This window comes from Chenopodium album, chromosome 1 (genome assembly GCF_948465745.1).
Source record: "Chenopodium album chromosome 1, dcCheAlbu1.1, whole genome shotgun sequence".
NCBI lineage: Eukaryota > Viridiplantae > Streptophyta > Magnoliopsida > Caryophyllales > Amaranthaceae > Chenopodium > Chenopodium album.
This window is the reverse complement of record NC_137834.1, coordinates 24094003-24101013: the sequence shown is the minus strand read 5'-3', so window position 1 is coordinate 24101013 and position 7011 is coordinate 24094003. Positions and strand designations below refer to the sequence as shown.

The 7011-nt window shown below is 35.2% G+C and overlaps 1 long non-coding RNA gene across 4 annotated transcripts; it reads right to left on the bottom strand.

Annotated features, from left to right (window-relative positions):
- Positions 1–2476: 2476 nt before the first annotated feature.
- On the bottom strand, positions 2477–5030 carry LOC145574209 (uncharacterized). 4 transcript variants are annotated; one of them, XR_014098035.1, is made up of 4 exons: positions 4795–5030; positions 3041–4385; positions 2902–2956; positions 2477–2814 (listed from the first exon to the last, which is right to left on the bottom strand). It is a non-coding gene; the product is annotated as an uncharacterized LOC145574209 (long non-coding RNA). The 4 variants fall into 4 exon arrangements; XR_014098030.1 differs by having other exon boundaries at positions 3108–4385; XR_014098042.1 differs by having other exon boundaries at positions 2902–3458; positions 4270–4385.
- Positions 5031–7011: the final 1981 nt, after the last annotated feature.

Here is a 7011-nt window from a genome sequence, read left to right as displayed (position 1 = left end):
AATGAATCGCATGGGCTGTTGTGAGGTGATTGTAGGCAGTAGCACTACTGGGGAGGCTGGATCTCGGTGGTTATGGTGGCGAGTGTTTATTTGTCCGATTGGGGTGAGTTGCGTGAGGTGTGTGGTGATTTGTGTGAGGTGGGGGTAGGGAATCGGGGAAGAGTTAGGAGTGGGGATTCGGGCAGCAAGGAGTAGGGCTGGGATTTTTGAGGTTGGGTGGTTCAGGCAGCAGAGGATGGAGGTGGTGGCAAGATGTTTGGGTGGTGGACTGGTGGTCATGGTGAGAGGAGAGAGATTGTTAAGAAAAAAAAAAACAGTTTAACCTGTTAAAGGTCAAAAAGGCTGTTGGAAGAAGATTAGGGTAAAAGGCTGTTGGAAGAAGATTAGGGTAAAAGGCTATTGGAAGAAGATTAGGGTAAAAGGTGGGATTGTTTTGGAATAATTGAAAAGTGGGATTGTTTAAGGAAGATGGAGAAAAGGTGGGATTATTAGTTTCCATTTTTCCAATTTTAAATTATTTTTGTGTTATATTGGGGTAAACTGAGAATTTTTTTCCCAAGTATATAAACTTAAGCATTGAACTGGGGTAATTTGAGAATTTTTTTCCCAAGTATTTTAATGTTAAATTTTGTAGCAACTCCCATAGAGTCAACTTCCTCAATTTGATAGAAATTTTTTGTTTTGGATTTTTGGACTATGGTTTGCTATAATAGTTTTAGTAAAAAATTTGGAAAATAAAAGGCTATTTTTTTTTTGAAATTTATGTATTTTTTAATAGTTTGATGTTAACACTCGTTTTTTTTTTTTACAGACTGCAAAAGGAGTTCAGCACTCCACTCTAACATATTTTCTAAAACTAACAACTAACAAATGTGCTTTATGCACCTTATTTCTATCTGTTTTGGTGCATACAAGAAAGTCTCTTTTGGATGCTTCTAGCCAGATGTCCTTAATAATTTGCTTTAGTTCCTTGTCTGCTTTACTCATATCTTTTAGTGCCTCCACCACATGATTTGAGTATATTTTTATAATTAGATTAGAGAAAGTATCTGGAACCTGTTTCAGCGCCATTAGTACAACTAGTCCATCTGCTTGTGTTGGGGTGGAAACGAAGATGCGCATTTTACCCTGAATATGGTGCATGTGGTTCTCTTCTGCTATCCATGCAACTGCTGCTTTCTAAGTACTTCCTGCGCTATCTCACTTCTCTTTCCATGCTGCGTCTACGTTGATTGAAATGCTTGGTTTAGAAGTTACACTTACTTGCCTCTAGACTGATGGGATGCTGACTTTTCCTTGAGCCGAATGCTCTGCCTTTTTCTATACCTTCTTCTTTCTTGAGCTTTTCACCAACTTACAACGTGAAACTATGCCGATTCCAAAATACTTCTTGGGTTGACACTAACACCTTCAAAGATGATCTCATTTCCGTGTAAACCGATTGCCCACAAGGTTGCTATGAAAGTTATTGTGACTGATTCTTCTTGCATATTCTCCATACGGTAGGTAATGTAGTTAGTAGTCCATTCCCTGCAAGACAAATGGTTAGGATTAGTAGAATTAATTCCTAGTGAAGCTGCAACCCATACTCTTCTTGTGACTTCACAAAAGCGGAACAAATGATTATGTTTTCCTCCTCCTTTTGGCAAAAGACACACTTCTTATCTGATCGGATTCCTCTCTTCTCTCAGTTTTCCATAGTTGGGATAATGTTCTGGGATAGTTTCCAACCAAAAATTTTCCACTTGGGTGGAATGTCTACTTTCCACCATTTCTTCTAGAATAGCTTACAATTTAGGTGCCAAGTTGAAGTTTTTTCTTTTGCTATTTACATCCTATTTCCCGACTTGAAGTTGAATTCACCTTTCCTGTCTGCAAGCCATTTGAATTCATCCTTTTGTTCCTATTTTGGGAGATGGATTGTGAGTATCCTTCTAGCTGTGTTCTCTTCAAAAGATCTCCAAATAAGTCCTACATTTCACGTCTTGTCTGAGGTTATTAGATTAGAGACTCTTGTTAGTTGCCTTTCCCTGTCATATCTTTTTGATGTGGACTCTTTCATGTTTTACCAAACATCTTGTTCTATATTAGTGTCCTTCCCATCCCCTACTCTTTTCCCAATCCCGCATTTCATCAGCTTCACTTCCTTTGTCATGCCTTTTCTATCTTAGATGCCCGTTACGAATAACGAGTTATTTGTAACGGGCTTTTTAGGTGCCCGTTACGACTAACGGGTTATTTGTAACGGGCTTTTTCAGGTGCCCGTTACGAATAACCCTGTTATCCGTAACGGGACATGGTTTGCCCGTTACGAATACTGTATAATCAAATTAAAAAAAAAAAAATCCAGCAAAATGCTGGATTTTGCACACCATTTTATCATTAATGAAATGTATATATTTTTATACAAATATAGTATACAATTAATATTTCTTTCAAAAAAAAAATATACAATTAATATTAATAAACTACTAACTAAAACTTTAAAAGAACAGCTAAATTAAACCAAATCTCAAGTACACTTGTTTTCTTAGTTTCAAAAAAAAAAATAATAAAAAATTACACTTGTCTCCTCTAAAGGCATTATGTTTTACTTATTTGTCATTGTACAATTAAGCTACCTTTAGCCAAACTTAAATCCTCCAGAAGAGCCTTATGTTTCATAGCGGTTGAGTTGTCCAGCTTTTCAGCCTGATCATACACCTGCTGATTGGAATGAGCCCCAAATCTAGGTGCCTTGGACCTCAGCTTTTCAGCATGATCATACAAGTTGTAATGGAGGTAATTGCAAAGCAGAAGGTTAAGAAGTGTTTCCTGCAGCATAAATAAATCACATGTAATTCAAGTTCTCATCATATAAATCAGATTATGAATATATATTCTCATTGACCGCATACAAACCTGACCAAGCTCATCATGGTGCAATGTAGCTAGCCGATGCAAGGTGAGGAGTTCACTGGATCAGAAAAGAATTAGATTAAAGCGCTAAAGCAGAAGCACAACAAAATCAATAACTTTATGAAACATATTTCTTGATTACCTATGTACATTAGGGTTAATCTTATATCAATACAAGATATTAAGGCAAATAGAAATTCTGAGCCTACCCACGGATTTCAGCAAGATCACCGGTGAGCTCATAGCTCAATGAATAGAAAGAATACAATTTGGATGCCTACACATTATCAACCCTTCTTTTCAATCATTTTAAACGAGCAATGCTTGCAGAAGCACAAGATTTAGCCTGAACATTTTCAGAGTTAGCTTGAAACACATATGACAATGAAGAGTACAAAAGTAGTTTTTGGAACAGAGCACACCACATTGTGCATTTTCTGATCAATTAGAAACAACAAGACAATCAAGTAACAGAATATTTCCAGCTCTAGTAAAGTGCTTTTCCCTGAAGGTTGCACAGCAGATGTTGTAGTATCAACTTCCATCTCTTGTTCACCTCCCTAACACCAATGTGATGATAATAAGTTAGGATTTCTGAGTTGGAAAACCATAGCTGTAAGCAGCATCAGAACTAAAATTTGCATGCAAGTTATAAGAGAACCTGAAGCAACAATTTCCTAGTAACTAGTAAGGTTGTTCCAATTAAGTTTTTTACACATCCATATCATAAACTCCACACACAAGTTCAATCTGAAAACAAACGTAGAGGTAGAGACGTAGAGTAAATAAGATGCAATGCATCATATGCATACTCACAGTTAGTCTCAAAAAACTAGTCTCAAACAACTAAATCACAGTATAAGTGAAAAAGGACAGTGTATGTAGCAGTGTCACACAGCAGCCCAATAAAACTTCATTGCTAAACTTCTATACCTGGTAACCACAAACAGTTTTTGCCCAATAATTGAACTTAGTAGAGTATAAGATAGTTTACTAGGGAAAATTAGCTGAAAAAAGGCCATGATAGCAAATAATCGACTAAGTAGTCTCACCGCAAAAAATTGATAACAAACAAGTGAAATCAATAGAATAGATTAGTAATAAAACCCTTGCAAAAGGAGTGACCCTAGAATAAGATGGATTCACAATTATGACAACAGAAATGAAAACCATAAAAATCAACACCAAGTAATATGCAAAGCAGATAATGAGTGTGAAACAAAGCAGGTTCCTAAAACATATCACAACAAGACATTTAATTTATTTCAAGTTTAGTCCTTTCTTTTAAGTAACATTCATCAGGTTGACAAATACACAAGTTAAGGAACAACAAATAGCAAGAGTGGGAAAAAAAAGATTAAAAAAAAAGACCAATTTTGTATGCAGGGAACACAAAACCGCTTGGTTTTACACTTGGTGCACCTCACAAATTCATCCTTGTCATTCCTCTGGTGCTGATGACACATTTTTGAATCGATTTTAATCCCCTACAACATCAAACACAACAAATTAGACAGAATTACACATGCAAATCAGAAATGTTTTTGTCATCACTGCCTCAACAATATCCAATCAAATCTTGCCACTACGATCTCCTATTCAATTCATTTTTGGGTCATAATAGATTCATCAGTAAGCTATAAACCAACATTTTAACTGCTAAAAATCACAAAATAAAAAACAAAACCTCAAAATCACGAATCTAATTACAAAAATTAGCTTAAAAAAACAAAATAATGAAATCAAAACCAGCAAACAAATAGTTACATCTCACATGCAGATTAACACATTAATCAAATCAACAATAATTTAACAAAAACCTGAAACAAATCAACAAAACCAAGATCTTCTCCAGTCTAATTGGCTTGAAAAAAAATCGAAGAGATAGAACCATACCCATAACGTACTGTGATGTTTTTTACGAGAATCGTCACCACCATATCCACTTCCGAGTAACGAGCTTCGTACAAAAGACATCCTAAATTGGGTCCTCTACCGTTGATACGATTCAGAGGAGAGAGAAAGAGGGGAAATTTTGGGAAATAGGGTGGTGAAATGGAGGAGATTGAGTGAGGTGAATCAGTCGTAGAAGAGAGAGATTGAGTTAGCATAATGAGAGAGGAGAGAGAAAAGAATGGGGGATTTGAGTGTTTGACGGCTAGGAGTGTGAAACCCTAATAATTAGTAATGGGCTCCTCTTTTCAGCTGGGTCAAATATTCGTAACGGACACATGGTGTCCGTTACAAATAATATAGTATTCGTAACGGACACCATGGTGTGCGTTACGAATAAATGTTTATTCGTAACGGACAATATTTTGCCCGTTACGAATAATATAGTATTCGTAACGGACATCATGTGTCCGTTACGAATAAATATTTATTCGTAACGGACAATATTTTGCCCGTTACAAATGTATTTAATGTAACGGGCATAGCTTTGCCCGTTACAAATAACCCGTTACAAATGAAACTTTTTCCACTAGTGTTTGCACAAATATTGTTGCAATTGGAGGGGATTTTGGTAAAAAATATTAATTTTTGTTGGAAAAAACAAATGGGTTAAACATTTTGGGATTAAATATTGGCCAAAATGGACTATCATTTAGAGACAGAAGAAGTAGTTTATTAAAAACTAATGAATGTGAAAGGAAAAAGTAGTATTGGATTTGGGTGAGTACCATAAAAATATCGAGAAAGATATAATATTAAAATGTTTGTTTTTTATGCCAAAAAAGAAAGTGTAAAACTTATTAAAACACAACCACATTTGGTAAACACTTATTAAAGTGTAGACGCCCAAATGTGTCTCCCAAAAAACCAAACCCAGTGATGAATACCTTTCACGTTATTTGATTATCGAACAAAGTGAAAGTGTGAAAAGTCTAGTGATGTGGATGTTTTTATTAAAATATATCTCTTTCTATTTTTGAAAATATTTCATTTTACACTCTATTTATGAAAATAGCCATTCCAATTTATTTTGGTTCATGATAAGGGTCCAATAATAGTGTAGTTGGATTAGGCTCAAAAAGAGCTTTTCAACAATATATCATAAGCCCAATTTCGATGAATAATGAGGAAGTTATGGATTAAATTAAATTTGGCCCAAAATGAATTTTATATGTGGCCCGATGATCTAGAAGAGGGCATATTTTATTATTATTCCCAAAGTTATTAGGATTGATTTTAATCTTCTAGAATATCTAGAAGGTTCTTTTAAAATCTAATGAGATTAGGATTAATAATTATATTTTAAAGAGTTTTATTTTTGAATAAAATATGTGATTTGTCACAAACATGATTTTATCTAATCAACGCGGAATTAGATGCTTAATCATATTAAGAAGAGGATTCCGCGTGGAAAGCGCGTTTTAATTCTGACTTAGAGGGAGACAACAAGGTTGTCGCCTGGCGCTAAAAGTTGTCGCCTGGCACTGACAGCTGTCGCTTGGCACTGACAGCTGTCGCCTTGAGCTAAGCCTATCGTCTGGTGCTGACTCCTGTCGTTGGTGACAGGAGATATTTTATTCCGAATAGGACTTGATTTGTTTCCGGACTATTTTTTCTATAAATAGGGGTCGTATCTCCCCGTTTTCATTCATTCACAATCATTATTCACCAATCATCTCTTTCTCTCCAAAAGTTAGAAGCTTATTCTCCCTCTATTCTTTTTTTAAAACTTCCCTCTCACAAAATTCCACATACATTAGTTCTAGACACACCTAGCCAAGTTCGAAGTTGCCTTCGCCCTAGACGTGTAAGGTCGATAATTTCTGAGGGTTTGGTCCCAAATCCCTATTTCAATTATTTAATTTAATTGTTTGATTTGTTATTTTTCTTGAAGTTACTAACGTGTGTATTTTGTTATTAGAAATAGATACGGGGCATCGAAGTAAGTAATTGCTTTAATTGTTATTATTTTGATATAGAAAGCATGCTTTGATTATTTTGATTCCTAGTATCATGTTAGGATGTTTTATTGCTTTCTAGTATCATGTTTAGGGTAATAACTAAAGTTTCTAATATCATGTATGCTGATGATGCTTCCTATTTCTTTCCTAATATCATGTTAGGGTTAAAGATTTGATCTTTATTGTTTAGTGACATGCT